Source organism: Hippoglossus stenolepis, chromosome 2 (assembly GCF_022539355.2).
Source record: "Hippoglossus stenolepis isolate QCI-W04-F060 chromosome 2, HSTE1.2, whole genome shotgun sequence".
Taxonomy (NCBI): Eukaryota; Metazoa; Chordata; class Actinopteri; order Pleuronectiformes; family Pleuronectidae; genus Hippoglossus; species Hippoglossus stenolepis.
Genome location: NC_061484.1, coordinates 1242350 through 1262091, shown reverse-complemented (window position 1 = coordinate 1262091; position 19742 = coordinate 1242350). Strand labels below are relative to the sequence as shown.

Genomic DNA, 19742 nt, shown 5'->3' with positions numbered 1-19742 from the left:
AATTGCAAACAAAAACAGAATCTTGTCAGCTGACATAAAAACAAAAACCTGAACCCAAATTAATTTACTGATCAACTTTTGCAACCTCAACTTCCTGAGTAAAATTATTGCTAAGTATAGCAACTGAACCATTTTCTCATAAAAAACATATTTCTCATATATTCGATATATGTATGGCTTAAGCACAATTCATAGGACAGAAACTGCCCTTTTAAAAGTAATTATAACATGATGATCTTGGAGTCTTAATACTAGACCTAAGCTTGGCTTTTGTCATGGTAGATCGGGATACTTTTGGATTAAGAAATTGGGTGTGTCTATATGTTGCACATTTGTCCAGTGGATTGAATCCTACCTGTATAATTGAAATAGAATTTTCACACTTGGAGACTCTCCATCAACAAATATGAACTATTATAAATGGTAAATGGAATGCATTGATAGAGCACCTTCCTATTCTTAATAAGCACTCAAATCACTTTACAACAAGTAGTTACAACAAGCCACATAAAGCAGCTCTCACATATTCACATAGTGCTTCCGTATACTAAACTTTTCTGTCAGACATCATTCCCACGTTGTGCTGTGCCATCACTACCACTATATGTTTGTGTATATTTAAGTGTCTGTATGTATGCATGTGTCTGTTAACAAGTACATTTCACTGTTTTATTCTGTGTAATGTATATGTGGCAATAGACAATGCTACCGGGGTTTCACCACAACAGCCACAGACAAACATGTTGCTTTTTAGCATTATTTTTATTTTTACTTAAACAAACAAAATAAATTCAAACAACTCAACTTAATTTGACCAAAAGTTTCTGCTGGCGTCTAAGCTTTGCAGCTTGACTCTGTCCAGTCTCTTCAGGTGTCTGTGTTCCTCTCATGTCTCTGCTCCCTCTGGCAGCTCTGCTGCTGCCTTTTGAATCCAGGGGGAGTTGATTGGCCAACTAGCCTCAGTTGTGCCAGTCGCCTCTCCCTGGTCACGTGGAGGTGCTCTCTGAGCCACAATATGTTACTTTGAACTGCTTTTGTATGAAATAGCGTGATACAAAGAGGAATTAATAGCAGTGAGAACATGCTGGGATGTTATCACAGTTATAAAAAAAACATAATTTTCTGTGGCAACATAATGACAACTTCACCTTTCTGGTCTTCAGTTGGAACCCCCCCCATTCCCTGTGTTTTTTCTTGAATTGAGCCAGTATACTGTGTGAGCGCCTGCTCGTGGTCACAGTGGGTCCTTCGCTGCCAAATCAATATCTCATCATGCATGAGAGCAAAACTCTGGAATACAACAGAATGCATCCTGGTTTGATGGACTCAGAGAATCAAGTGTTTACATGAGAGACTGTTTTGACAAGATGAATAGCCAGAGGTTTGAGGTGACTAAAATCAATACGCAATCACAACTCAGATGTATTGAGTGCTTCCTCCCCATCACAGCCTCAGTGTAGTTTGAACACCATTTAACACTCACACATGTCATGAGCAAGATAGTTTGTTTAACTGACATTCACAGATCAGGTGCAATCCTTGGCCGTATATAATTTGAGGTGAGCAAGATGTGTTGGTGAAAAAATATGATGTTATGAAGAAATGTATGAGTTGTTTGCTTTATTTGTGATAGACCAATGACTGTATATAACGATGGACAACGTGACAGCTCCCATAAGTGAAACACCCTGGTGCCTGGCTGCAGTTCAGGTCATACACCTATGAAGGAAGTGGTATGCATCATTTATCTTTATAAACACCCATTGTGATGAACATACGTAGTAGACATGACATCTTGTTCATTAGCAACAGTCCTTTCCTCAACATGAAATGGAAAGTAATCCAAATATATTGGGCATAGAAAGGAAATGCTCTGAAGCCAGGGTTTCTTCTGTGAACTGAAGGAATGAACAGGAGACCAGCAACAGGACAGAGAAGATGGTGTGCTGGTGTGTATAGTATGAACAGCTCAAATAAATAAGTTGGTGCAAGCCTATGCAAGGGCCTTTAAGACTCATATAGGACTTCTGCCTTTAGCCAGGGCGTCCGGGTAGCTAAGTGATTAGGATGCATAGCACCAGTGAGTCCCTGGTGACCAGACTATTTAATGCATGTCATACCCATTCCCCATCACCCAAGCTTTGTCGAGCTTTCAGACTTTATACAGCCATCAGTGTTAACCTGTACATTACATGAAACAACATTCGTAAAAAAAAATAGGTCCATTATATTTACACAAAATGGTCCACAAAACATCTAGATTAATTTATTATACATACTGTACATCCCACTCCTTTAAAATCATTTAAATGCAAGTGTTACCTAGTAAATCCTTACATTAAACAAGAGCAAGACAAAAATAATCCAGAATATTTGAGCATTGTGCTTTGGGCATTTATCAGTAGTTAAATTGCAAGCATGTTGCAATTTAATAGTGCAAACAGTGCAGGTAAACAAGTCAAAAAGGTGGTTGTTATTCCACCCACTTCCTTGCCTTGTCTAGCAGAAGGAGAAGCCTATGGCAGGAAATAAAAGCAAACAGTCACTGTGGAATACAAAATCTTTTGAGAAACAGAATTACTCATATAAAAAAATCTTACTTGAGAACAATCCTAATGTTGAATAATGCAATCTTCAAATCATCTGACACAGACATGGCCGGTGCAGGATCAACATTTTTTTTAAGCTGATTCAGTTTTTTATTGTTGAAAGGTGGTGAATACTGCAAAAACACATTGATGTTATCCATTGTTGATAATGACTGAGATAATAGAGTTTGTGACTGTTATAATTAAAATGTCACAATAATTATTTGGGCTGATTGTACAAACAGGAGGTAAAGAGGTCTTGGATACAAAGAGGAGCAATCAGTGACTAGTGTGCAGTCGAGAGCTGTTGTGGAGCAAATAGGATTCAGTCAGTAGAAAAGGCCTGAAGTAAGTGCTGAAGCTTATTCCCAGACAATATTCAAAGTTTTGACAAAAAAACAAATTGTAATAGACAGACTGCAGCCATGTTTAAAGTAAGAGCAGCCAACTAAAACATCCACCTGATGCAGAGATAGGGGATGAAATAAAGACAGTTTTTTAGTTAATCAAAAATAGTTATAATCTCAGATTGCTTTATGGCGATGTTGTTTTTGGGCCATCATGGTTAATAACATTATAGGGTGGTGAGAAGACACAGGATCTACTGCATAATAATTTTAGTAACTTCTGCACAATGCATCAGCGGGTGACAAACTGCTTTGATTTGTAGTGGGAGAGACTGACAGAGAAGAGGCCACTGATGCATGTGCAGCCAGAGGCTGTAGCATTGGTGCCCACTGTTACCAGGGAATAAAGTAATCATTTATCATCACTGATTTGGTGGAAATGTCCTTTCAGCTCAGCGATGGTTTGGCTCAAAGTTAGTGGTCACTCCGAGATTGAAGTTTGAGTTGTGATGTGCTGCAGTCAGACGATAGCTGGAGAGACAAAACAAACAGCTGTGGGAGTAAAGGTGTAACGTTTGTATAAACCATGCATCTATACAGTATTTCTAGCTACTGTTTGCAAGTGTCTCCTGTCTGGGGAAACACACCAGAGATCGGAGCTTGCAGCATTAGCCTGGCTTGCACAAAGATAAGAGAAGGTTTAGGTTCTCCAAGAGGTGAAACTTACTGTTACAGGCACAAACACTAGGCCCACTGTGATGAATGAGAATCCAGCAAGTTTAGTTAGTGTAGCCATAGGCTTTCAATTGCTCAATTCACAACATCTGATGACTAAAATAACTTACCCAATTAAAGCATGTTGGTAAAAGAACAGGGTTTAAAAGTTGTATCATAAAATCATGGCTTTAAAGTGGATGAAATGACAATTTTTAACAGAGCTTGTTAACTTGACGCAAGCTAAAAGGTTGAAACACATTTTCATTTAAGGTCTAATTGCTCTGACAAAGCACATCGGAGCATGTAAGCTAGGGCTTTCATTGCTGGTGCAGGTAAACACAACTATGACAATACTACAGCAGAGGTTAAAAAACTTCTATTTTAGAAAGAACAGCTAAAATCCTGAACACATTAAAGTGACTTGCAGATAAAATGTCAATGGTGCAGCAGTGAAGTAATGATTTCACGTTTAATTTAGACCAGGGCTGACTGGGACAACATATCGGACAACAAATTTGGCCCAGACTGACCCCATCCATCCTAATCCTTCATTTGTTTCCAGAATATCACGCAGTTGGAAAATAAAATTGCACTGAGAACCTATTTGGGTAAATTAATCCAATATTTTAGAAATATCAGAACATTATCATTTACAAATGATCAAGTATCTTGGTAAAGCTGCATTTTAGTGTTAGCAAACATTGTATAAATACACATCTGACATTTGTAACAAACCAAACAGCTTGAAAATGGGTTGAAAATTCTTGGAGTTTTAGACATATTAATTGTGGAGACACCCCTTGCCTCACATGTGCTTTAGGACAGGGGTTCCCAAACTTTTCCATGCCAAGGACCCCCATCCCCATGTAGCATAAGCCTCTGGCGGGGACCCCCAGTTGCAAACTTACTAAAATTACGTGTGCAATATGATGTCAAATATCCAAAATCAAACATACAGCTTCTTAATATATTTCCCTTATTTTTATTAGTAACTAATAATCTGTCTTATATTTGTTACAAACATTCCTTGTCATTTCTGTACAGTAATATTAACCGTAAACATATATATATACATATATATTCTAGTTTTTCTATTTTGTTAGTTATTCATTACATTCAGTGTCTCTGTTCCGTTATAAACAGTGCTTGTCATTTAAGTATGTTTGTCTCTGTGTGTTCACCTGGTCCCTCACTAGTGGGAGGGGGGGCTTGGTGGCTCCTACACAGTTTGTCTATCCTAGGTTTTCTGGCTGTCAGTGCCAGACGAATGTCATTCTCCACTTGCAGACATGCTCTGTGCTTTGTTTTCAATACCTTCAATGTAGAACAGCCAGACTCGCAGAGGTATGTGGTGGCAAATGGAAGAAGAGATTTCATACCTCAGAGTTTTAGATGCCAAGGTGATATTCCGTGGTTGTGGCAATTTTGCAGCTGAGTCATCTTCAGTCTGGTTGTCTGATGGTCTTTTTCTTTTTAAAAATGTGTCCATTTTTGCCTTTAGCAGGAGGTAGCGAGCTATTTCTCAGGCACACAGGAACTTTCTGATGCAGCAGCTGCTCGATTCTGATGGCACGAGTGGTGTGTGGTTTTTTTTAGTTAAAAGATTGGCATTAGAAGAAAAAAAAGATTGGCATCCAAGGACACATAGATTTCGATATGTAGTGATTAATAACATCTAAAAAACATATTTAATTTAATAATTTTATTTTTATTATCACATTGTCCCCCCTTTTCCCTTACAGTTACCTCGACCCTCCCTGGCGTCCCCTAGGGGTCGGGACCCCCACTTTGAAAAGCAGTGCTTTAGGAGACGCATCTGCACGCACCAAGGTGACCTTGGTTAGAGTCAAGATTCAAAACAGCAAACAAGATGAGCTCAAGTAGCAGCCCAGGCCCCAGCCAATCAAATAACATTTAAGCAAATACAGGTCCCATCAGACTTCACATATGTTAATGATAATATACAACTCTCTGTTCACTAAAAATACAAGATAACGATGCTAGATCACAAAACTCCTCTTTTTTTTACTGACGTTTAGATACACGGTGACAAACTGCTCAATGTGGAGACTTATTAACGGCTAAAGAAACAATCCTCAGGTCTATATATATTGTCTTTTTTGGGGGGGAGGGGGGGCATGGTTTTACATTTATTTACAGATTTTTAAACGTTAGTACAAGGATCGTCTGCAGATAACTTACAATTCAATCAATCAATTAATGACATTTATTTGTATAGCCCATATTCAAGAATTACAATTTGTCTCATAGGGCTTAATGACTTGTGTCCTTCTATTGACATTCTGAGTAACTTACCTGAAGGGAAAATGTGTTACCCAATTGGGCTGATGTGGGCTGACCTCTAGTAAAGAAGATGGAGTCATTGACTGCAGTTACCATGGAAATTAAAGAACCACATGGCAGTCAATGGTTAAGATTCACGTGTGTGGGTCAGTGACAAATAAGGGTTGGCATCATTAGAAATTCAAAAATTTTATAAAACCATGTTTTAAAAGAATGCATCAGGTTTGTTCAATTTTGTCGTTACATTGGTTTCATGTGATTTAAAATAACATTTATACCTTTTTTTTCTTTTTTTTTTACATAAAATAATACTGAAAGTGCCTGAAAATGTCAAGTTGTGTAACCACAAAAGAATAAGAAAGATTCTGTTGTGCAATAATGCATTAAACGAGATACCATAAAATGGTGTGCCTTTCGGCATTCAATAAATTTGGTTATCAAAATAAAATATTGAATATTCATATTAAAAATATGAATATTAAATAATAACTTTAAGTTACCTCAGGGCACCACCCTTCAAAGGAAGGGAAAAGATAGCCAATTTATTGATTAAGTCTCATAAAAGTACTAACTACAAATTTGGAACTCTGATTAACCATTAAACTAATAGCTATAACCAAAATTAACATATAGTTAGCTAAGTTGAAGGATATAGAGTCCTTGACAGTGTAGAGTTTGACAAAATTCACTTATGCAACATTAATGAAAAAACATTTGTGAAAGAAAAACATTTATTATGAATATAATAAAGTATAAAAACACAAATTACTAATGGTGTACTTACTAAACAAAGTGTATGTGTATGTGAGTATACGTGTGTGTGTCTGTGTGTGTCAGCATGCTTCCAAAATGGTGGCTGGCAACTCTAAAGATAATGGACTCCCCCCCTTTGGAATGTTTACGACATGTAGAGAGATGGGTGAAGAGATATGCGTGTGTCTGTGTGTGTGCCAAATTAGAGAAAGTTACTAGATGCATGCAAGGAAAGACTGAAGAGCATAACTAACATTAACTTTCAAATAACTTGTAACCAAAATATCACAGCAACACAAATCAAACTTATAAACATCACAAGGAATCGAATAAACAGTCTTGCTTAGCCTAGTATAATTATTAAGCCCAGTTGTGTTATCCGTCCATGGAAAGGGGAAAAAGAGTTGCTGTGCTGTTCGAAGTTCTGTGAAGTCGTCTTGCTGGTTTGTGGCTCCTGCCTTTGTGGTTCTGTTGGGCTGTGCAGCTCAGTTGCTGTTTGAAGTTCTCCGGCAGGACAACACGTCGCTGCTTGGAGGTTGGTAGAGCTTGGATTACGAGGAGGTTTCCTTGGTGAGATGAGCTGGAAACTGCAACTCTCCTCCATGAAGTTGATTTGAGTTGAAAGAGTGAGCTGGACCACCACCCTTCTCCTCTGAGAGGATTCGTGGAAAGAGCGGTGTGCTCCTCTCGAAGAGGTGGATGGAAAGAGCTGGACACCCTCCTGTCCTTCTCCTGTCGAGGGTGGCGTAGAAAGAGAAGATGTGAGCTGGAGAAGCCAGGCTTCTCCCCTCGGCGTTGCATGGAAAGAGAATGAAGAAAGGGGGAACAGGCCTTATATTGGCCCGGTGACCTCACAGGTTATTGGGGCCCAGAGTGACCAATAGGAGTTGAAACTTGTGTCCCTGGCCGGTTTTCACACCTCTGTGTGACGTTGAGGCACCCTGGGAGACTGAGTTCTGGAGGCTCTGGTTTTCTCCAGAACAAAGGACATGCGGCTTTAGGCTTTTGACTACACATGTAGGCCCGAACTGTGGTTCACAAATACCATGTCCCAACAATTCAATATTTCATCCAATAATTAATTATTTCTAAAATATCACAGGACATATGCTGAAAACACCTTTGTTTTCTAAATAATCTTTAAGAAATTGTGAACAAACTATGTTTTTCCTGTATATTATCATATTTTTCATGAGAAATACTGGTTACTCTAACTGACACAAACAAGTTTCACAACCTGACCATGTAGCTTCTACACTCAAAAGCTTTTTTGTAATTTTTTTTTTGAAATCACTAACCCTTGTATGCAGCTTTTAGGATGATCATGGGTCCTCCTCTGTGGTATTATTCTCTATCACCTGGTCTTCTTGCACAAATTGGAAAAATGGTTCCTTGAATGGTGGCAAGACCACTTTGACACTTAGGGAGGTGACATGACTCACATGATTTCACAAAATTAATATTAATATTCAGAAAAAATTCTTGCATATAATATTAACCGTCTCAAATGCATGAATAGGCCCAACTAATTGATAGGGTGTTTTAAGAATTTTACTTTTTTAAGCAAGTTTAATTATTTGGTACCAGGTTTTTATGGTTACACCACATTGACATTTTTGCCATCATCCTCCAAATATTCTCTCATAACTGATTAAATCCAGAAATTTTAGACTCTCAAGAAAAAAATGTATGCAAGTAATTTTTACGTTTACTTTTTTATTCTTATCTTTTTAAATTTAACTAAACCATATGAACACAAGAAATAATCGTCATGTCACTGATACACACTCACAGACACACATATTTTTACATGGAGGTATGCAGGTAAGAAGACAGTCACAGAACAATCTTACAATGTCCAAATGTCAATGAACTATAGACCAAAAACAAGGTACATGAGGACAAAGGACGAGTATTCGTAATGTTAAGAGTCCCTTAAATGAAAGGATTTACTTATTGATTTAGTTTGAGCAACCTTCTGATTAACTTTTTTATTATTTGTATTAACACGGGTCAAAGACAATATGGTCTGTACTTATATGGCGCTTTTTCAGTCTTGATGACCACTCAAAGTGCTTTGAAGTACAGTTAGTGGACAACCTGCTCTACTTCCTGAGCCACAGCCATAAAGACAGGGATCTAGGCTGATTTAATCAGCATGTGCTGGGTGGTCCAGCTCTTTGTTTTACAAACCAATTTAGTTTGAATTAGAACTAGGACATGGAAAGGGTATGTCGACAATTCATGTAGGCTATGTAATTTTCAAGAATGTTCAAGTTATCGACATAATATAAAAGGTTATAGTACATTAGTCAGTTATTTCTGTTGCACAATATACAAGTGTGAAGTGTTCAAGGGTATTTATACAGTATTTATACATCACAGCTCACCTGTAGATGCATAAATGTATAGCTTAATTCATAGCTGCATCAGTTTATTCAAAAAAGGAAGGTTTTGTTGTTCTTTTCAACTATGATGTTGTAACAATTCACCTTGCTTAGGATGTAAGGGGAAAATTACATACGCTATTTTAAAGGAGCACGGGTGGATCTGTCACGCTGTGTACAGGCGCCGCCGCCTGACCATCTTACAATAAACGAATAATACTTCATAGGACCGATAACCTTGTCATCTGGCCCCACCACATATGAAATAATATATATAATAACGAAATTAACCCAGAACGTTGCATTCAATTATCTGTATTTTCAATAAACCTAATCATACACACGTAGCACCTGGACGTGTGCCCGCAAACAAAGTCGGGAAAGTGAACACAACCACTGAACGTAAAACAAATCACATACATCAATATTTCCCCCAAACCCCAGGTTCATACAGTCCCTTATAGTGGTGAATCCCCAAAAAACGTCCCAAAGCAAAGTTTAAGCAGCTGTGGCGTGGTGAGATTGCCGCAAACAATAATAACAAATAGTCCACGCTATTCTCACCACCTCTGACCGCCCAGAAAAAGAGTCCAGTCCTCACAGTAATCCCTGAAAGTTTCGCCCAGGCAATAATCCAGTTTATTTGGAAATAATCCCTTGTAGGTCCTCAGGTCCGCAGTTAACCCGAACGTCGCTGGTCGCTCACCGGCCCGCTCCAACAAAACAACCCCCTGTCAATGCATATAATAAACAAATACAGACGGAGGTCCAATCCCTTATCCTTATAATTTAAAGCTTCTGACAGATGGATATGCACAGACTTTAATAGATGTAGGTAACAAGAGCAGATTTATCTGTCCTCCCTAACACATTTCATGTACATATAAAGTGCACTTAGGTGACCTTTACATGTGTAACTAGACAGCAATAGACAACCTTCTCCATCTCCTTGTCAGCTCAAGAGCTGTTATCAATTGCTGGACCTTCGTCGTCAAATAACACAGACAATTCATCAGGTGTCCCATCCATCCCCCTGACCTCCTGTCAACACAGACGATGTCCCCTGATTTAAACTCCTGTCACAATTAGTTCCTACATTCGAGGCAGTTGAAACTCTCCAGACATGTCTCTGTTTAGCTCCTGACACTTTCCAAATAATTGTACATATGTCATGTCTTTTTTTCTTCACCAGTAGATCAGAGACATTACAGAGGATTATTTCATCTGTCTTTCTCCTCCCTTGACAATTATCAGAGGATTACACCATCTCCACCTTGTTAAATATGGCCTGATCCTCGACCCCAGTCTCCATGACAACAGAAAACACTGGCTGTGCAGTAGCCATGGTGATCAAAGCAGGTGGCTGCTGAGGTTTTTGGGGTGAGGCAGGACAGATTCAGGAGGGAATTTTGAGGGAATGGAGATAGTGATGGGAAGAACTAAGAAAATAAAATTAGGAATGTCTCAGAAAGGAGACTGCAAAACAGTAAAATAAAGAACAGAGGATGAAGACAGACAAAGTGAGTTAAATAATTAATGAAGGTATCCATTCTGTTCGAGATGTGTATCGAGAATGCAAAACTTAACATGTGTCTGATATTCTGGTTGGTGTTAGCAGAGGGAAATTGAAAATAGGTGCTCCTACCTGTGCAATCTGCATTACCAATGTGTCTGCATCCATGTTAAACATTAATTTGAGCACACAACACCTGTTGTTATAATTATGACTCAAGTTGAGTCTTACATTAATGGGTTGAGTTTGATACAGAATTGATGTAGTGTGTTGAGCTTGCAGGACTCCAGAGATTAAAGCTGTGTGAGCTTGTTTTAAAATACTTTCAGTAAGGTGTTTTATTGTGTTCACTGTGTACAGAATGAATCATTTTGTGGTGTAGCTGATAATATGGATATGATTTCATGTATAAAAATTTATAAACATGCCTGCAAGTGGCCAATAAAATAATCTCAGAGTATTGGTAAATATACTTAAATTATATATGATGCTTTATATGGCGCTTTCCTTGTCCCATCGACCACACAAAGCATTTTTAAGGGTGTACATCACATTCATGCATTCACACATTTATTCTCACTTTAATACACAGCACTTTGTCTATCACACAGCTGTTGGGGACAAGTTAGGGTTCAATGTCTTACCCATCAACACTTTGTCATTCGGATTGAATGAGCCAGGGATGAACCCTCTACGGTCAGGTTAGTTGCTCCTCATCTCAGCCACACCAAATAGTTTTCATATGACAGAAAACAAATGGACTATTTTGAGAGTTTGGACTTTTGATTATGATTTTTTTTTTAAAGTATTTTATGCGTGCAGGACTCCTGAACACACTCACATACTCAAGTTTAAATCAATTGCTGTCTTTGACACTTATAGAGAACATTTAAATATTGTTAGATCCTGACCAATCATGTCGCTGTCACAACCTCTCTCACATCAGAAACTCTAGTTGAAACATATGTACCATTCCTGCTAATGTGTGATAAATACAGTTGTTTAATTTACTGCATGGGAAATATCTTAGATATTGATGTTTCTTTGGGACATCAGGTCACCACCAGGTCACCACATGGATACTATTTTGGGGGGAAATGTTCAGTCACAATAAAATTTGCATTTTGATGCAGTTATGAAATTACAAAATGTGTTGCAAACACTGAAAGAGGACACATTTAACACTTTGGCCAGTTCTGTGCATGCACCACTGATGATTAAAGTTGTTAAAGTTTTAAACCAAATGCAATTTCATGCAAAAATGAACACCAAAACTGCACTACACCACCTAATCAGCATGAAAACAGCCTTGGCTGCACCTCTCTTCTAATCTCAGTTCAAACGTGTTCATTTGGTGCCATGCAATTCCGAAACAGGTGCAAACTCAAAAATGAGACCTTGGAAGATTGTGGGAAAAATGTTGTTTTACTTCGTCAATGTTATCCAGTTAGAGCACCATTAGGTTATTAGGACAGTTGTTAGCTAGTCTTGGTCAATCTGTATTACTTTATTTGGTCATTTAAATCCTGATATACTGATTGTGCATGAGTTGTATCTGCCTTTTAAACTAGAACAAACTGCTGTTGTCCAGGAATTACCAACTCTCCCAAAATTCAGAGCTACAGAGCGCTGATTAACAGAGAAATAAAAGTACTGCTGACTCATATCTCAATAGATGAAATATGGAGTCTGGCATTAATGGCATGCTGACATTTGTTGAACACCGTAATTTTTTTTCCAGAATGAATAGAGAATTATCAAATTAATCAAATCCTTGGGAGTTTAAAATCCATTTTCACATCCATTTTATTTTAGAGGTACAGACATTTATCCAAAAACTCATTGAGTAAAATCAATTTACTTCTTTCTTTCATTTACAAACATAATTTATGCTCATTTCACGTACTTGTGTGTACGTTATTTTACATATTTTAAAACTCAATAACTTAAATTTGAAAATGATCCCAAATTATATTACCAGAATTCCAACTGAATAATGTTACCCCATGTACCCCAGGATGCTTTGGGCAGTTTTATTTGTATGCCTCGGCATGGGCGACAGCCAGAAGCATTATGTTTTGGGGTTGTCTGCATGTCTGTACATCCCATTCTCATTGGAATTTGAATTTCTTCAAATTTGGTACAAACATTCAGTTGGACTAAAGGATAAGTTAATTAGGTCAAGGTCACATTGGTCTCATAAATCACACTTTTTTCCCAGTTAGCTGCTGTCTCTTCCAGTTCTAGCGTCATTACCAATTATTATGCCTTTTTCTGTTGACATCTGGGACATTTCACTATATTTAACATAACATCGGACTTAGCATTCATTCCACCTCCAATTAAAATGCAGAATCACCGAAAAAACCACGCTAATACGACTCAGCAACAACTGAGTTTCAAGGCTGACACGAAGGCTTACGCACATGCCTCTCCAAACGACTCCTCTTACTCTGCAGATGATCCAACGTTTAATTTTTGAGCTTCTGCATATGTTATCGGAGGACCAAGCAAGACATTTCACGGACATCCATAAGGAATTGTCTGAAACGAGGAGGGTCATTTCTGCAGTTGAGGAGGAATTAGCTGACGTGCTCACTCGGAAATCCAGCGCAGAAGCCCGACTCGACGGCACTGCTTGCTGGCTCTAGCCTCCGACGTTGAAAAGTAAAATGCCAAATGGTTGAATACGGGGACAGGGAAAAACGGGTGAATTTACGCATTTATGGCTTCCTGGAGCATTCCGAGGGCAAGGATGCTACATTGTTTCTAAGGGAAACACTCCCAGAGATATTCAAACCAACATTCCAGGGGGTCTGGAAGCGCGCTCACAAGGCTAGGTCTGGGGCCACGCGTTGATGTAATCGACGTCATCGATTATGAAAATACGTCGATTTGCAAAACGTGGGTCGACACGTCGTAGGAACGTTTTTTCCGTCTTTACGGTAGTAAATCCTGGAAGCACAAGGTAGAGTTTATTTCACTGAACCAGAGAAAGTGGGAACAAAGCGGAAGTTAAAGCTGTTTAGTTGTTTATGTTTGTTAAGATTGTTTATATGTGAAATGTAGTTATATATTAAGAAAAAACAACCAAAGGGGAAACTCAAACCAAATCCAACAAAACCAAATCTTATTTATTTATCAATTAAATGTATTATTATTGAATCTACACAGTGTTTTAATATTCCCCCAGAAAGTAACTTGGATTTTACTTTGGTTTGCATTTATTTTGCTGTTGGACAGCTAAATGTAGATTGATATATTCCTTTATTTGATTGGAACAAGCGCTTACACTAATTTTATTTTGGAGAGATTTTGTATGGGACTGTAAAAGGCTGATTAGCAGTTCAGACTGGGCTATTTTTTGCTGTCAGATTTGTTTGTATTTAAGAGAAGATGATTAAATATATATAACTGACACAAGTTATTTAAATTTTCTTTTGATAAATTCATTATTATATAAATCGAGTAATCAAAAAATCATTAGATTAATAAAAAGATGTATCATTAGATTAATCGATTATTCGATACAAATATAATCGATAGGTGCAGCCCTACACAGGGCATTGGCTTCAATAAAGACAGGGGGCTCCCCCAAGACCTTTCATCGTACGTTTCCTAAGGTTCCAGCAAAAAGAAAGCGTGAGAAATGTGGTCATGGAATGCTGGCAGGGAAAAGGTTGAGCTTCTACCTACATTTTTCAAAGGCTAGTCATTGCACTGATCTCTGCCTATTCTCCAAACCCTTTTATGATGGGTTCTATGACCTTTTAACCAAAGGTCCTGAGGCTCAGAATCAGGGAACATTTCTCTGATATATTTAGTGTTAAAGCCAAGTATGGTTTGGTTTTAACCAATCCCAAGAGTGTGAACCTGGAGATTGGATTTGATAAATCTACTGTACATGTGAAAGCTTTTTAAATAATATTCACATAGAGCGTCTTTCTGATACTCACTCAGAAAACCTGAATGCATCTGTTACACTGCACAAAATTGAGGAAGTACTAGGGGACATGCGCAAGGGCAGATCGCCAGGTCCAGACGGAATCCCGTCAGAGATCTATCTTGCCTTTTGGCCCATGCTCAGTCCATTGTTCTTGATAAGATACAGTTTTCAATTAGGGAAGGCTCATTTTTGGGAGATGTTAACACTGCTTTAATATCTTTGCTTCTAAAAAATGGCAAAGACCAAACAGAGCACGCCAGTTACAGGCCCCTTTCACTTCTAAATGCAGACATTTGGATTAATGCTCTGGCTCTGCGGCTTCAGGGTCACATATATATATATATATATAATGTATATATTATATAATAACCCAACAGCTATGGTGCTCACAGGCAAGACCTGCTCCCCTCTTTTTTGCCATCTCTAGAGGGTCGAGGCTGTCCTTTAAGCCCCTTACTGTTTGCCCTCTCTCTTGAACCTGATGACGTGCTACTGTTTGTCAACAATGCTGTACAGGGTATACCACAAATTCTGTATTTTTGATCGATATGGTAAACTTCAAGTTTTTAAAATAAATTGGCAGAAATCAGCTTTGTTACCTCTGAATCAGTCGATGGTCAGTATACCCCTACTTTCAGGTATTCCAGCAGTCAAAAGTTTTACACAGCTGGGGATAGAAATTTCCCTTCGATTCAGACAATAGTCAAATATAATTTTGGGAATATACTCAACAAAATTATTTCAGATTTAAATAGATGGCCTTCATTACATAATTCACTTCAATCAATCAATCAATCAAATTTTATTTGTATAGCCCATATTCACAAATCACAATTTGTCTCATAGGGCTTTAACATGGTGTGACATCCTCTGCCCTTAACCCTCAACAAGAGTAAGGAAAAACTACTAAAAAACCTTTTAACAGGGTAAAAAGAAGGTAGAAACCTCAGAGAGAGCCACATGTGAGGGATCCCTCTCCCAGGACGGACAGAAGTGCAATAGATGTCAAGTGTAAAGGAGAACATCAAGATAAAGGTGTTAGCAGCATTGATTAGAATAAACACTTTGTAGCATAACTGAAGGTCAATGAATTGATGGATTATTGTCAGTAATGGTCGAGTATCTGAGTAGAAATAATGTATATCAAGCAGTCCTGCTGCAATCATAGTCTATAGTCAGCAGCCACCACGATCATGATCCACAATCAAGATCGGATGCCACTATAGTCCACAGTCATTGTCCACTGCCGCCATCACGATCCACCATCAACTGCCACCTCGGTCGTGGTCCACCACCATTATCAGATGCCAACACGATACAGGATCCGCCTTTATTATCACTATCAGCCAGCACGATACAGAATCCGCCATACAGGATCCACCATTTCGATCACGATCTCTGATTCGCGATCCACCATCATAATCTACGATGTGGCCACAGCCGCGGCCCTGGATCTGCGGACGATAAGGCAAAGGGACTGGAAGAAGTCAAGTCTGTAACATGTATTGATGAGATATTAATTTCTTTGATGATATAAGGAGGGAGAAGAGGAAGGAGAAGCTGGGAAGAGAAGCTCCGTGTGTCATGTGTCCCCCGACATTCTAGACCTATAGCAGCATAACTAAGAGCAGGTCTAAGACAAGCCTGGACCGGCTCTAACTATAAGCTTTATCGTAAAGGAAGGTTTTAAGCCTTCTCTTAAACGTACAGATGGTGTCTGCCTCCCGAACTGAAAGTGGGAGATGATTCCACAGGAGAGGAGCTTGATAGCTGAAAGCTCTGGCTCCTACTCTACTTTTAGAGACTTTAGGGACGACAAGTAAGCCTGAATTCTGGGAGCGCAGTGCTCTAGTGGGTTAATAAGGTACTATCAGCTCTTTAAGGTATAATGGTGCCATATTATTAAGGGCCTTGAAGGTGAGGCCGAGTATCAATAATTAAGATGAACATCCTAGCCAGAGTCAGTTTTGTCAGCTCAATGCTACCTCTTCCTCCACCAATCCAGTATTGGAGTAAGGTATAGACAGCGGTAACAATATTCCTGTGGCGGGGCAAAAGACCACGTATCAGGCAACCCATAATGCAGCGGGAAAGACAGGGGTGGCCTGTCTCTTCCAAATTAAAATGTTCTTATTATTGGGCTGTAACAAACCTCTCTGTTACCGTGGGTTTCTCGTCACGAACTCTCAGGACCACAGGTATGATTTCCGTCATGCTCTCCTTTATTCTTTCAGCTATACACAATACATATATACACATGGGCAATCTCTCCAGGCGTTGCCTTCCTGCTCCCGGCGCCGCGCGTCCCAGCGCGCTACTGCTGATAAAGAGGAGAGAGTCATTAGTTGACCTGGAACACCTGTGCACAATCAGACTCTCTCCCTGGCACCGACCTGCCTCAGTGATTCCAGCACTGCGGCCATCCACTGCACATGCTCTGCCCAGGTGTCACTGTGAATAATGGCGTCGTCCAGGTAGGCGGCAGCATACGCAGCGTGGGGACGCAGCACTCAGTCCAGGAGGCGTTGAAAAGTGGCGGGGGCCCCTAACGGAAGTGTGACGAATTGGTACAACCCGCACAGAGTCTGGAGACAGGGGAATCTGCCAGTAGCCCTTGGTCAAATCCAGCATGGTAAAAAAACGTGCAGTGCCTAGCCGATCCAGGAGCTCGTCGACCCGGGGCATTGGATATGCGTCAAACCGTGAGACCTCGTTCACCTTGCGATAGTCCACACAGAACCGTATAGACCCATCCATCTTGGCTACAAGAAGGATGGGGCTGCACCAGGCGCTGTTGGACTCTTCTATTACCCCCATCTCGAGCATAGCTGCCAATTCTTTCTGAACAACTTTTATTTTATGTTCAGGAAGCCGATCGGGTCGTGAACGTACAGTCACCCCAGGGAAAGTCTCAACGTGATGTTGTATGAGTTTTGTGTGTCCTGGCAAGGGGGAAAACATGTCAGCAAAATACTGCTGCAACATGGCGATCTCTGCTCTCTGGGCCAGGGAGAGATGGTCATCGCAAGGGAGTGAGGTCGGATTGGCGGAATTCGGTACCTCAGGCCCCAACTCATCTCTTCCGCTCACCAGCGACACCAGAGAAATGGGCTCTGCCTCTCTCCATGTTTTTAGGAGGTTGAGGTGGTATATTTGTAATTCAGAGCTAGAAGAGGGGAGCAATACAAGTACTTTTTCTCCCGGTGTGAATTGTCTGGCTCCTCTGTTGTACAGGCGCTGTTGAAGTGCCTGGGCCTGGAGCAAATTCTCACGTGATAACTGCCCAAGTGTGTGGAGTTTTGCTCTCAGGGCCAGGACGTACTGAATTTCATTCTTACTGGGGCTTGGACCTTCCTCCCAGTTTTCTCTAAGTAGGTCCAGTATGCCCTGTGGTTTTCTGCCAAATAATAGTTCAAAGGGAGAGAATCCTGTGGGGGCCTGGGGCACCTCCCGCACTGCGAACAACAGAGGATCAAGCCATTTAGCCCAATTGCGCTCGTCTTCGTGAATGAATTTACGGATCATGGATTTGAACGTCTTATTCAGCCGCTCGACCAGACCATCAGTCTGTGGCTGATATACGCTGGTCCGAATAGATTTAATCCCCAGTAATCCATTCAGTTATCTTAGTGTTCGTGACATAAATGAGGTGCCATGGTCAGTCATGATCTCTTTTGGGATCCCGACTTGGGAGATGACGCAACACTCCTTGCAGAGATGGTGCGCAGCGGCACTGCCTCTGGATATCGCGTTGCGTAATCCACCAGGACTAACACAAAGCGATACCCATGTGCACTCCGGTGAAATGGCCCGATGAGGTCCATACCAATGCGCTCGAATGGAACCTCCATTAATGGTAACGGGCGCAATGGTGCTCCGGGAATGGCTGGTTGGTTCACCAGTTGACATTCACAGCAAGACGCGCACCAGCGGCGCACCAGCGGCGCACCAGCGGCGCACCTCCCCGCGAATGCCAGGCCAATAGAATCGGGTCATTATCCGGCTTAGTGTTTTTTCATACCCCAGGTGACCAGCCATTGGGTTAAAATGAGCCGCCTGGAAAACCATTTCCCGACGGCTTTTAGGCACCAGCAACTGGGTGATTTCTCCTCCTGCCTGAGTGTCACGACTCACTCGGTATAGCCTGTCCCTGATCAATGAAAAATATGGGAACGTCGGCGCACCATGTGACCATCAATTCTTATCACTTGATCAAAGGCTAAGCGTAGAGTGTCATCACGAGACTGCTCGAGTGGAAAATCTTTCATGGAGTGTAATTCAGGTACCAGCGGTGCCTCCAGGGAAGTCACTGCTATGTGTGTGTGTGTGTGTACACACATGCATATAAAGGCAACAGGATGATAGTCTTCAGTGATATATAGTTGAAGTATGTTTGTGAGCGTGAATTCATGTTATTTAGAGTGCACAGGTTTTTGTGTCCAACAACATAAGAGAAGACATGGGGGACTAAAAATGCTTGGATGCTTGAAACAGAGTAAAGGGAGGAAAATTCGGAAAAAGGAAATGCCTTGTTAGTTCTTGTTCACTATTGCCACCACAGATTGTCCTGCTACATCAAATCTCAAAACTATGTAAGGAAAATATAAATGCATAGTCAGCAATTCATAAGGAAAGCTATTTTAAAAGCTCAGGTGGGAGAGCGGTCGTCCACCAACAACTAACACACAGTCCATCAACAAAAGGACAGTCAATCTCTATAGTCTCTATAGTCCTTAGTCTGTCCCTCTTTCTAATTCTATGCTTCACAATCTCTTTGCTGGTGAGGACATCTCACAGACAGACAGACACACATATGCTGCACTGTACAGCAGTGAAACAGCTCACCTTCTGATTCTGAAACACTCGGTTTAACCTCTGGGACATGCTGGTTTCCTGAGCGCACACACAAACACAGACCTTTTAAAGGAACAACTTAACCTCAGAGAGTTGATCCTTGCTAAAAACTACTGAAATATGAAAGAGCTTGCAGGAGGAGGAGAGGAGGCTGAGCACATGCAGACACAAAGAGGGGGGAAGAGAGGAGGAAGGAGATGCAGAGGGAGTGAGTGAATATTAGATGGGGAGAGACAAGGTCATGGAAAGGTCTGGGACATGTGCTGTGTCAGGCCCACTACATGTTGGGAGAACTACTGTGGCAGAACAAGCTCTTGCAGGGGTGGAGATCTG

At 40.4% G+C, this 19742-nt stretch overlaps 1 pseudogene; it reads right to left on the bottom strand.

Moving 5' to 3' along the window:
• LOC118117054 overlaps window positions 1-16769 on the bottom strand; it is a 139356-nt pseudogene extending 122587 nt beyond the window's left edge.
• Between the last annotated feature and the right edge of the window lie 2973 nt (window positions 16770-19742).